This window comes from Pseudorca crassidens, chromosome 1 (genome assembly GCF_039906515.1).
Source record: "Pseudorca crassidens isolate mPseCra1 chromosome 1, mPseCra1.hap1, whole genome shotgun sequence".
In the NCBI taxonomy this organism is placed as follows: domain Eukaryota; kingdom Metazoa; phylum Chordata; class Mammalia; order Artiodactyla; family Delphinidae; genus Pseudorca; species Pseudorca crassidens.
The window spans coordinates 115,746,545-115,760,090 of NC_090296.1; the positions used below are offsets into that span (position 1 = coordinate 115,746,545).

At 40.8% G+C, this 13,546-nt stretch overlaps 1 protein-coding gene across 3 annotated transcripts in view; it reads left to right on the top strand.

Annotated features, from left to right (window-relative positions):
- MAP2K5 (mitogen-activated protein kinase kinase 5) overlaps positions 1-13,546 on the top strand; it is a 266,164-nt gene that overhangs the window by 165,892 nt on the left and 86,726 nt on the right. The window lies entirely within an intron of this gene.

Here is a 13,546-nt window from a genome sequence, read left to right on the forward strand (position 1 = left end):
TTTTCTTTTGGTCAAATACTTTTTCTGTGATTTTCTTTCTCTGTGATTTTTGTAATGCATGAATGCAGTTGAATTTCTAAGGAGATATCTTCAGACTGAATTCACTTGCACTATAGAAAGAAAGCAAAAATAAAGTATTCATTGTTTATTAAACCATATTCTTCTGCTTCTTCATGAAAGAGAATCTAAGAGGAAATACAATATGTATGTATCAGCTGACAGGTTAGCAATACTGGTGGACAGATGCTCAGAACTAAGTTTCCCAACAGAATCCTGAAGGGCTTGTCCAATTAGCCTGTTTCAGGGAAAACTAGTATTTTTGATCTGTGGAGCTCAGCTCTTGCTATTATATAATTTCCCTTTGCATATTTTAAATCATCATCATTAAATGTATTTGGTAAAAGACCAGATGCAGTGTAGGACATTTGAGAAGTTACGTGGTGTAAAGATACGACTCGTAGGCTGGGAATGAAAGACCTGGATTGCAGGTCCAGCTTTGCTACTGCTTTTCTAGGTGGCGCTGTGCAAGCCAGTGTCCCTCACAGTGGGTCTCAGTTTCTTCATCTGTAAAATAATGATCTCTAAGCCCCGTTCCAGACTAACATTCTGTGACTCTAAGCAGTCTGTTCTTGTCTTTCTTTAGCTTTCTGCAACAACTCTAGAATTGTGTGACTTAACAATATGCAGAGGCATAGCAATACTGTCAGACAGTGTAACTAATAGATTTAAGATTTAGAGCACGCATACATATTCACCATTCCTTTCTTCCACATTCGTTTCTTCATCCAGCTTTTGAGCTCCTGCTATATCTGCTAGATAGGCAGTGGGGATATAGTAATGACGGACACTCCATTCTTGATTCTAATGGAGTTTTGCATTTGGGGAGGGGTGGGGCATTAAGTACAAAAAACAGAAGGAAAACTAAATATATAATTTGTCAGGCAGTGGTAAGTCCTAAGGGAAAAAATGAAGTGGAGTAGTCCTTTCTGATAAAACAACCTTTGAGCAGAGACTGGAATGGTGTGAGGGGGCCATCAGGCAACAGCAGATACAAAGGTGCTAAGCTGGAGTGTGTTAGGCATGTTTAAGGAAAGCAGAGAGACCCAGGTGACTAGAGTGGAGTTAGAACGGGAAAACTGGGAAAAAATACAGTCAGAGAGGTAGCCAGGGGCCAGATCATATGCAGCCTTGTAGGCCACGGTAAGGACTTTAGATGTTACTCTGAGAGTAAATGATTTGAGTTATATTTTCAGAGGATGATGGGGTGCTCTGTGGAGCACAGAATATAGAGGGGCAATCATGGAAACAGGGAGATCAGTTAAGATAGGTAGGCAGATAAGTATATGAGTAGATGGATAGATAGATAGTTGCTTAACAAATAGCACATATTTATATTGCATATTGACATATATGTCTGCCAGTATTTTGCTGGGTGCTAGGGATACAAAGAGTAATAAAAAGAGACTGTCATTTAGGGAGCGAGATTGCCATCGATGTATTTGGGTTTCGTTGATCATGTTCATTTATCCTGGAGGTAAACTATTGAACGGTCTTCAGAATGCTGGAGAAAACAGACTCGTTGACACTGTAAGACTGAGGAGGATTAAGGTGTAAGGAACAGTGTGAAAAAGTGTCATCATTGAGTGTGAGACACCTGAATGCCAGAAGGAGCGTGTTGGCTCATGTAGTAAAGTGGAGAGTAGAAAAGGACCACTGGTCAGGAGTGAGGGCCAAGAAGGGCTAGGTGTTTCCCTTCTCACTGCATTTTAAAATGGTTGTTGAGGAGCCAGATGTGAGCTCAGAAGGGGGAGGAGATAGCCTTCGAGGATGTAAAGTGCAGTCTGATTATGATCATCAGAAAGGGTTGTTGAGCACCTCTTTGTGTGTGATGCTTAACTAAATGCTTTTGAAAGGGACTATGTGATCGTAGTCTCTGTATTCTGGGAGCTTATGATCCACCAGACAGGCAAGTGAGAACAGATGACCAAACACAGGTGGTGGAGTAGGTCTTTAGAGAGAAGAGTAAGGCCCTGGAATGTGTTATATACCAGATTCATTTGGGGTACAAGGCAACAAAAAATATGTGATAGGGAATGGGAGTCGGAGGTTTTGAGTCCACAGATAAGAAATTGTGTGTGATTCAATAATGAAGAGAACCCCAAGGTTCTTTTTTTTAGGAGCAGATGTGATGAGAACATTACCTGAAGAGAGTGGGAAGTTGGTCCAAAAAAGCACTGAAGAGCCAGTTTCTTCTTTGTTTTCACCACAGTGTTCTTGGAACAGATGTGGTAAAACCTGTTTAAAATCACTGTAGATTGAGAGAAGTGTGAATCTCAATAGCATTTTAAAATTCTGAGTAACAAATTGTGTTCTGAAACATAGTCACCATCTTCAAAGAAGAATTGCTTCTCTTATGTTTATCCTCACTTTTAAAAGTGAAAGGTTCCCTTTCTAGGTACACACTCCAAAGGGTAGAAACTTTCATTCATTCAGTAATTACTATTTAAGCACTTACCACGTGCTAAGCCTCGGAGAGTGGAGCACAAAAAGCTGAGAAAAGACTGCCTCTGACAGAGAAGACAGACACCTAAAGCCCTGCGCAGTGTGATAGTGTTGTTAGTAAAGATGTTTATGAAGTGCTCTCAGCCACAAAGGTTGGGAGGGTGGCAGGTTTCTCAAAGGAGTTGACAGTTGAGCTGGGTTGTCTTGAAGGGAGTTGCCCCTGGGAGAAAGAAAGAAAAGATGGAGGAGCCCCTCCCACTCCCCAGCACACTCTGGGGTGGATCTTTGTAAACCCTTCAGGAGAGAGCAAGTGTCTAGGTATGCAAGGTCTACCTATTTGTGCGGATACCTTCCTCAAAGCATCTTGAGTCAATCAGTTTATTCCCCTAGGGTACCAGGTGGTAAAAAAACAAATGGGATAAAAATATAGGAAACCAAGCAAAGGAAGTTTCCTGAAATTACACAAGAATCAGATAGAGACAAAATGGGAACCAGAGTTTTCTATCCCTTCTACCTCTACCTAGCACTCCCCCCACCAAATTCCATAAAATCCCTGAGGTTTGGTGATGCAAGAGTTAGAAGGCTGCCTTCCTTGCTTTAAACTCCTAAGATACAAGGTTCACCCTTGCTTGCCTTCTTCATACTGCCCCTTCCCTTGTTAATGTGCTGTCACAGTCCCCACGGGGACTCATAACAAGGCCTCTCGCCACACTCTTTCATGAAAGATGATGCTGCATGCAGCTAAACTGTGCCATTAAAAAAGTCACAGGTACACTTGCGCCTTAAGCAAAGAATCTTTAACATCAGACTATCTCCTTATCCAGGGACGGAACTGCCCCCATCTCCTCTCAATTCTGCATGAAGTGCTGCTTTTCCAGGATTTTGTCAGCTGTATATAGCATTTGGAGTTGGCAGAAGTAACATGAAGATGGAAATACCCTTAAGAAGGGGAAAAATGAGATGATTAAGCTTGACTAGAGCACAGCAGTTTTACTAGATGTAAAGATTTTGGCCCCTTTCTATGTTTTTTGTTTATGGTTTTTAGATCCTTAAATGTGTTGTAGTTCTCCTCATGTGGATTAGTTATAGAATGAAGTAAAGGTCAGAACCCACGTGGAATTAATTGCACTTCTTCCTTGAGCCTTCATGACAAGAATCAGTGTGAAAATGCAAAAAAGTAGAGAAGAAAAAAGAAGCGAGGATCACCAACAAGAGTACAAAATTTCTGAACTAGGACAAACTGGGAAGATGAATCCTGCCCCAGAGTATTTGTTTGACTCTTGTAGAAAGCATGCCCTGATTCAGTGGACTGGGTGATGTTTAGGGCTGAATGTGTACATGGTAAGGGCTTGTCTTACCAATTTTGATGATTTTAATTTCTAGGGGTAAGGAGTACCTAAAACATATTAGGGCAGAATTTCTGAATTTCACAGGCTGTGCACTGCTTCTCTCTTCTCCTATGGAACGAATGGCTTGAGGAGAGAGTCCCACTGTTGCTTCTTACTAATTAGTTAATCCATTCATATTCTTGTGTCATTCAAGTCACAACACGAATCTGTGGGAGGGAAGTACGCAGTATTATTTGGAAAAGCTAGATTTTTAAGTTGGTCCTAATTGGGTCAAAAAAAGAAGTCAACACACGCCCTCCTCTAGCCCTGTGTTTGCAGCGCTCAGGAGGACGCACATACATCTAAAAAGGCACCAGGTCAGTCTTGCACTGTTCTTGTTCTCACTGAGTATGAGCTCTCCAAGTACATGTTCTGGTTTGTGATTCTCTTTGGCGGGCTATTGTAAACCTTATTAAGGTCGGTGGTGAATAATCTGACAGGCTTTTCTACAGGAGTCAGACTGAAAGCCCTGTCTTTAGCGCATGCATTTTGCTCTTTTCACTTGGGTCCTCGCTCTTTCTGCCTTTGTTTGCCTCCTCTCTCCACCAGTCTCTTGAGTCCAAAGCGTAGAACAATCTGGCTCGATGCGCTTGGTTAATTGGAGTGTCATCTAGTCCTCTGAGACCCCTCTTCAGCGTGATCACTGTTTTACTGAAGTGGTTTGAATGATGTGTTAAATGATGAAAGCAAGGTCCGTGGCTTAGAAAAATGTGTCTAGATAGGTGAAGAACACGTTCAGAGAGTCACACAAGGTCATTGTCATCAAAGTAGCACCATCTTCTAAGGATTTGATGGGTTCTGTTGTTTTGACAGAGTTATTCTTGTGAGCTTCAAAATTACCTTTACCAAGTTAAAAATATTCAAGGAATACTACTATGCTGTTCACTCTACATGGAATATGATTTTCTTCTTCTCCCCAAGGTACAATTTAAATACACATCCTTTATAACACCAACTCTGATCTCCGCAGCTGAAAGTAATTTCTTCTCCTTCTGACCTTCATCTACATCTTCCTTGTGGCATGTGCGTTTTCCACTTTGTATTTTATTCCTTTATAGCTATGTCATAGTTCCTTATGACAGGATTTAAATCTGATTCTCTCATAATCTCCTACACTCTCTAGCACAATTTCACTGCCCTAGTGAGTACTCAAGAAATCTTTGGGGCTCAATTTTTTCATACTTCTGTAATGGTTTTAAAGCAGTTTCTGAAAATAAAGATCAGAGTTAAAGTTTGACGAAGCCTTTTACCATAAGTGCTCACAAACATTTGCTGAATAGATCATAAATGTTTTGCATGTGAAGAAGAATTTTCTGTTTGCCAGAGTATCAGACCTAGGTTCAAATTCCACTTCAGCCAGCATACACTATAGATCGCTGGATAAATCACTTAATCTCTCGGGGCCTTTAGATGGGAGCTCTGTTTCAGAGCTTCTGGAAAGGGCACAATGAGAAAATTAAGCCATGATCCCCTCTCTTTCAGAGGAATTACTTTTTGAAATGTTTACATATGGTTCAAAAAGCCTCCTAATTTGGTTAAAGCATGGAATTCATGTGTTATCTCCCACTCTCACCTCAAACTCCACTAAAAATTACCGTGAAGGGATTTTTTTTCTTTTAAGGCTTATTAACATAAAGAAAGGGAAAAGAGGGACTTCGCTGGCGGTCCAGTGGTTAAGACTCTGCGCTTCCAATGCAGGGGGCACAGATTCGATCCCTGGTTGGGGAGGTAGGATTCCACATGCCGCATGGCGTGGCCAAAAAATTTTAAAAATTTTATTAAAAAAGGAGAGGAGACAATAGCAACCAAATTTTGAATGTGGGAAAGCAGATGGACAACAGTACACAACTTAGCAGAACCGAGAGTGTTGAAATCCTAAGCCAGCAGTAGAGAAAGAAAGAAGCAGCTGATTTCCTTTAAACTACCCAGAAGGCTCAGGAATTGGTGGTCCCAGATATCTGGAACTAGGAGTAGAGGTGGGGCCAGAGAAGAGAATTGTCTTAAAGATGTCTGAGAAACAGTTAAGCTGTTCGACCCACAGGTTCTTTGCCTAACTCAGCATGAGCAGACAGTCACCCCTCCCCAGCCCCAACACAAGACTGAGTAGAGGAGTTTCTCTGAGAATAAAATAAGTGATACCTGGCAGTGTAGAAGGCTGGGTCCCATTACTGAGCACAGAGGCATTAAGTGAAAGTTTAGATTCTAAATGTGGAAACTCCCAGCCATCTTACCACACCCTGTTCCTGGGACACTAGAAGCCAAGATTACTTTTCAGGAAGGATACTAGAGGAGACTTTCTATTTTTTTTTTTAACATCTTTATTGGGGTATAATTGCTTTACAATGGTGTGTTAGTTTCTGCTTTATAACAAAGTGAATCAGTTATACATATACATATGTTCCCATATCTCTTCCCTCTTGCGTCTTGGAGGAGACTTTCTGTAGGGAAATGTGACCAAGAGGCCTTAAAGATCCAGGCATTGGGAGTTTTCCAGGGAAACAGTCCAGCGAGATCGTGTTACCTCAGCCTACAGGCTCCACTCACAAGCACAGAGTTACTAGTCAGATTTGTAGTGCCTTACTCTTAGCAAAACATTTGAGGAAGGCTTTTAAGGTAAGAACAGAGACCTAAAATAACTGAAAAAGAAAGCAATTTGGAGGGCTTGGACACTATGCAGGGGAGAAAAATTCAAATGAACTCTAATATTCTCAGAGGGATGGGAGAAAGTGTTGCATCTAGGAAACAAGAACAGGCTGCTGTAACAAAGGAACTTTCAGATGACAACAACAAATAGAGTATTAAAAATTAGAGAACCAGGGACTTCCCAGGTGGCGCAGTGGTTAAGAATCTGCCTGCCAATGCCGGGGACACGGGTTTGATCCCTAGTCCAGGAAGATCCCACATGCCACCAAGTAACTAATAAGCCCATGCGCCACAACTACTGAGCCTGCACTCTAGAGCCCGCGAGCCACAACTACTGAAGCCCACGCGCCTAGAGCCTGTGCTTCACAACATGAAGAGCAGCCACTGCAATGAGAAGCCCACGCACTGCAACAAAGAGTAGCCCCCGCTCACCTCAACTAGAGAAAGCCCGCACGCAGCAACACAGACCCAATGCAGCCAAAAAAAAAAAAAAAAAAAAATTAGAGAACCAGGTTAGGAAGTCTAACGTAAAAAACAGAAGTTTCAGGAAGAATGAACAGAGAAAACAAAGGGGAGGAAATCATCAATAGAAATGTTTCAATTTTAATTTTATAACATGAGAGAAATATTTGTATGTCATTTCAGGTGGCCTTCTTCTTAGTATTTCTACAGAAGAAAAAAAAAAACCCTAACTTTTCTAAATGATGTATGTCAGTGCTTTTGCCCAGAGAAAGTGAGTTTTTGTAGGAGAATAGAAAATTATTGAATTCTCTGTAGACATCTGTAATAGAATTGTCCCAAGGAAAATTTAGGGTAAAATGTACAAATAGTTGGATGTAACTACCTTGTCTTATGGAACTGTAAAAAGCTGTTAACACATCTAATTTTTTTAATTTTACCTTTATACATACTGTTTAATGGATATCAGATAAGACTCATTAGATATCAAGAAAATGCAGTGTGATTTTCTACATTTACAAGCAAACACATAGAGTATAGTGAGCTGTGTAAAATGAAAATAAAAGTATTGAAAAAGTGACATGGATCACCCAGCCCAGTACCTTTGACAGAAGTTTCTGGAGGAGTGTGATGAAGAGTATGTCATTTTCGTTCTATGATATATTTTCCGATATTAAGGCTATCATCCTAATCCTTGAACTGTTAAAGAGCACACATTTTGCGTTAACCAGAAATGTTGACGCCACCACTTAAAATCAGTGTTATCTTGGCCAAGTCATTTTGCCACTCTGAGTGTCAGCCTCTTATCTGTGGAGCAAAGAGGACATTAGAAGTCATTCCTCAAATATTTATTGAACACTTTTCATGTGCCAGATACTTTACTAGGTGCTGGGGACACATTGGTAAATAGGTATGTTTCCTTTCCTTGTTGAACCTACAATGTAATGAAGGAGGCAGAAGATAAACAATAATAGTAAACACCTATTTGTTTGAGAGAAGGCAATTTCAGTATTCTAGGCTTTTTAATAAATACTTTCATCTAACAGTAACAACCCCATTAAATTACTTTGAGAAGTAAGCTTCTCTTTGAAATAACATCTAGGTAGTGGATGTTTACCAGGTGAAGAGAATTATGGAGCATTACCTAGACTTGGTTCCTGCCTCTAAATATACAGAAGAACCTATTCCCCGCTCTCCCTACGAAAAAAAAAAAAAAAGTTTCCAGAGACACAACTGTCTCTAGTGGATCTACAGCTGCAGCTTTGTTTGCCTTTCTAGCCCCTGGTGATTATGAACCTGGTCTGAGGGGTGACGGATGGCTCTGGATGCCCTCTAAGCAGCTGCTGTCAGCTTCCCTCGACCATAAAAACTTGGCATTTGGTGTGCACCACTCAAATATTGATTTTTTTCTCCTCTTCCTTTTTATAATTATTGTCAAGAACGTGAGTGGACATTGACTCTTATTATAATATGTTATCTGCTGCTCCATCTAGTGAAATATCTTACCTGTTGATCAGAAGTTTCTGCTGAAAACCATCAGAAGGCTGAAGAATTAAAGCTGAAGGGTCCAAAGACAAAGGAAATTTCAGTGGAAGATTGTATGGGAAAGTGGGTAGAAGTGTGGTTCTGGAATCCTTGTCATGGGCCTCCTTCCCTTCCATTGAAGAATATTGAGGAAAACAGCATGTAACAGTTCCAGTCACTCATTCCTCTTCTCACGCTCCCCTTTCTGTAATTGTCTTAACTTGATTTTTCTCTATTGTCATTTTTTGTCTAAAATTTTATATAACTTATTGCAAAAAGGAGCTGTTAAAATGACCTTTGGCAGATGATGGATCGACGAGTTCAGCCTTTTGCAAGGTCTGTGAAGGGATCCAGCTGTCTCAGATTACCGAGCCTAAATGTGCATTTTCCAAGGTTGTCAGTGATTGCAGTGAATGTGAAACTGGCAGACAAAGTGAAGTGTTTCCCACTGAATGAGGCATTGTTGAGCTTGCTTTGTGCTCAGAGCTATCCTGAACAACCCTGAGACTGACAAAACAAGATGGAACAGGTGCTAGCAGTCCCAGCTAAGCATTTTATTATTTTGATGGATTTCAGACTGATTTTAAAGTTTTTCCGAGAGCACATGTCCGAATCGTGTATACACACAAACACACAAAATTTGGACTTTAAAAGAAAAGAAAAAAACATTCAGTCAACACAGTCTTGATATGAAGAATAAAGAAGTAAAGAGAAGACAAAGCAGGCATTTGACAACCCATATTCCAGTGTTTGAAGGAGTGTCAGTGGAGAGGCAAGCTGCTGCTTTATGACTGACGGGCTGAGCTTTCTGAAGCTAACAAAAAAACAAAAAGCCCGTGGTTTTCTATTCAGTATAAAGAAGAGTTTTTTAATGGATATATCCCTGCACCCTTCCTACTCAACAGTGCAGTCATCCTTTTAGAGGTAAAAAAAATGCCCACATCCCTAGGGGCATTTAAGTAGTGACTGAATACTTGTCTCAGGTTTGTTTTTTCTTAAGAAATACTTTGTAGAAGAGACAGGTATAAGGTTAGACAAGATGCAGTCATTTATTCATTTAGTCACTTAGCAGATTTTTGTTGAGTGCCCATTATGTGGCAGGCACTGTGCTAGTCACTGGGGACATTGCTAGGAATGAAAGTGACAAAATCCCTGCTTTAATGGGGCCTACATTTTAAAGAAGGGTGCTTGACAATAATAACTTTTTAGACAGAAATAAACAGCACCGCATGATAGGAGCAACTGAGTGGTGTCGGGTTACTTTTGAGTTGAGATCTAAAAGATAAAAGGGGCCAGTGTTTTAGTGACATCTGTCAACTCTAAAATTCTGAGTGTGATAATTTGAGGAACCGCTGCTGCTACCTTTGAGATACTGAGCAATAAAAACCACTGCTCATAGAGATCTATCAATACTCAAATCCAGTGACCTGAAATTGGCTTTAAAAATCCTCTCAGGGCTTCCCTGGTGGCGCAGTGGTTGAGAGTCCACCTGCCGATGCAGGGGACACGGGTTCGTGCCCCGGTCTGGGAGGATCCCACATGCCGCGGAGCGGCTGGGCCCGTGAGCCATGGCCGCTGAGCCTGTGCGTCCGGAGCCTGTGCTCCGCAACGGGAGAGGCCCCAACAGTGAGAGGCCCGCATACCGCAAAAAAAAAAAAAAAATCCTCTCAAAGATCCTACAGACTATTTTCCATACTTTGGTTCTGAACTGAATAATAATAACTTTAACATTTTTTTAGCATTTAATTAGAAAAATCTTTTGCACTCCGTATCTTGTATTTAGAGACTAGAGTGTTTTTTAACTAGAAGAGAGACATTAGAACTTGTTAAATCAGATCCCTTCTCCTACCAGTGAGGAAGCTCGGGTCCGGAGAAGGGAAGGACTGTGCCCACAGGTACAGCATAAGCGATGAGGACTGGCAGCTGGGACCTCTGATGTCCAGTGGAGTGTGCTTTCCTCTGTTCCTTGCTGTTGACATCTCGCTCAGTGTCATTCTAGAAGGGTGACAACACTTTATGTGTACATAACGCTTTACAAAGCCATTTGATATTCATTATCTCATTTAAGCTTCTCCCCACTGTGATGGAAATGACCAAAAAATCAGTAATTTAAGTTACCCAAGATTATTCCACCAACTTTGATCTATAAGCATCAAAGTTCCTATTTTGCAAATAAGGAAACTGAGATCCAGAGAAATTAAAGGACTTTTCCAGAAAGGTTAGGTGACTAGACCAGGGAGCTGCAGTTAAATGTCTGACTCTGGATGAAAGTCTGCTTCTTCCACTATGCTGTAGAAAAGAAGTAGATCAGTAGTTTGAAAAAAGGAGAGAGAAATGGTAACTGTAAATGGGCAGGAAATCAGATAAAGGGAAAGGCTGGTATATTGTGACTCTGCTCATAGTCAACACTGCTTTTCACAGGATTGCTACCTACACTCTCCCTATAGTTGGTTCAGCTTTACTGTATTTTTTTTAATAGATTAATTTATTTATTTATTTATTTTTTGGCTGCGTTGGCTCTTCGTTGCTGTGCGCGGGCTTCCTCTAGTTGCGGCGAGTGGGGGCCACTCTTTGTTGCGGTGCGCGGGCTTCTCATTGCGGTGGTTTCTCTTTGTTGCCGAGCACGGGCTGTAGGTGTGCGGACCTCAGCAGCTGTGGTTCACGGGCTCTAGAGCACAGGCTCAGCAGTTGTGGTGCACGGGCTTAGTTGCTCCGTGGCACGTGGGATCTCCCCGGACCAGGGCTCAAACCCGTGTCCCCTGCACTGGCAGGTGGATTCCCAACCACTGCGCCACCAGGGAAGCCCAGCTTTACTGTATTTTGAAATGTACAATTGCTGTTGTTTTTCAGAAGCCAAGACCTAGTTTATTTTTTTTTTAGGAAACACAGAAATTAACCTAATCTCCAGTATGTCTGTTATAATAAAGTGGAAGCAGGTAGATGAGAGTTCCATCTAATCAGTAAACATTTATGTAGTGCTGCCTTGTGTTGGCAGTAGGGATACAAACTTTGCCCTCAGGAGCTCCTTGACTAGAAGGGAGAAAGATAAGTAAAAGTGCAGTGGAAAAGCGCATAGGACTGGGCAGAGGAGTGGGAGGGCTGACATCAATGTCAAGGATAGCATTTCATTTATCTATTACTCTTAATAAATTATCCAACATTAAGAGCTTAAAGTAACCATTTATTTTTTTCTCAGGATTCTGTGGGTGGTGAGGGTGTAGTCAGATGGTGGTTAAGAAGGGAAATCCAAGATGACTTCACCTGCATGCATGGAGTCTTGGTGTGGGAATGGCCACTCCATACCTCTCCCTTCCTTTCTTCCCTCCCCCCTCTCTCAGGAGCAGCAACACACAGAGAGGCCAGAAGTGTGAGCATATTACCTGATTATGACTCTCTTGACTTTGAAATGTCTGGAAATACAAGTGTGGCTTAGACTGCGCTCGATAGACTGTACCCCAGCTCTGATGTTTTCTCAGGTACCTGTAGCTACATGACGCCAGTGAGCAGTTTAGAAATGGAGGACACCCCACCAAGCTAGGTCTCTAGGGGCTGTTATCAGGATTAAAGCCACCCACTGTTAGAGCACACAGGTCAGCATTATACAAACATATTGAAAGAGTGTCATTTCTTAATTCTTACTGTAAAGATTAAAATGGTTATTGAATTAAGCACATGAGATGGATTTGGGGGCAGTTAACTCTAATCTTTTCCCTTTTTGTACCCCTTCAGTCTTTAACAAGAAATAAGCCATCTAAATTAATCATAATGCTGAAGTATGTGAAAGTGATTATTCTAAGCAGTGAAGTATATGTAAGAGGGCCTTACCAGTTAAAACAGTCAGCCCCTAATACTGAAAAGTTTGTATACTATGTTTATTAAAGTATTGTAGCTTTAATAGTAGAAGCAACCAAGCCATGCAGCACCAAGTTGACCAAGCTCTAGGAGACATCACCATCAGGGCGTACATCATAATCAACAAATGCTCAACATTAGCCTACTGCAAAATACTATTTCTGGTGTAGTGGAGAGCATATGAAAGTTTATGACTTAGAGTTTGCCCTTAAACAAGTGAAATTTACCGGCATTAGAGGTACGAGAAGATAGTTACCAGGTGGGATGTGATACACTGCCCAGTGAATGGTATGAACAGGGAGGGTATGGAATTTGTCCTCACAGTTGTTTTCTGGGACTAACTCCCAACAGAAGAGGAGGAATAATTTGAAACAAACTCTGAAAGGATAGGTAGCTTGGAGTCATCTATTCATCCATTACACTATCTCAGATTCCACCTAGGAAAACCACCCTTAGTATTGCATTTTGAGTTGTTCAAAATTTGAAGAACATTTATTTTTCTATTAGAAAAGTAAAATGTCTGCTTTCATCCATCATGACTGAACTTTCTCTCTCTTTAATTCAGAGTCTCTCACTGAATTTCCTCTCAAGGCACAGAACACCATCAAAAGAGACCTTTGCAGTTGTTTCTAAGTGACTTTTAGAAATTCAGTTATATACCCAGATATTATTTAATTAGCATTGCTCTGAGTGAAGCTACTGATGGAAATCAACTTGAAACACTTAGAATGTCTTCAAAGCTACAAAAGTGGGTCTATTTAAATGGAGGGTTGGGGGGGTTCCATTTTTTTTTTTTATCAATTAACTGCCTCATATTTACTATGGCCTAGTTGAAGTTATATATTGCATTTAAACCACAGTGTTCCACTAAAAAATTATTCAGAGTTTTCGATCTGATACAGTATAGACACACAGATTGATATATACACACACACATACAAACACACGCACACACATACACACACATATATGCATACATATACATATATATGCATAAACACACACAAATTCTTTTTTAAAGAGAAAAAAGAAAATGATGCAAGTGAAATAGCATTATGGGAGCGGAAGGAGAATTATGTTTTTTAGGACAGCAGGGTTAGAAAGACCAAGCAACATTTAAAGATTCAAAACAATAGCATTTAGCGTGAAATCTACTTTTTATCATCCTTACCCAGCCA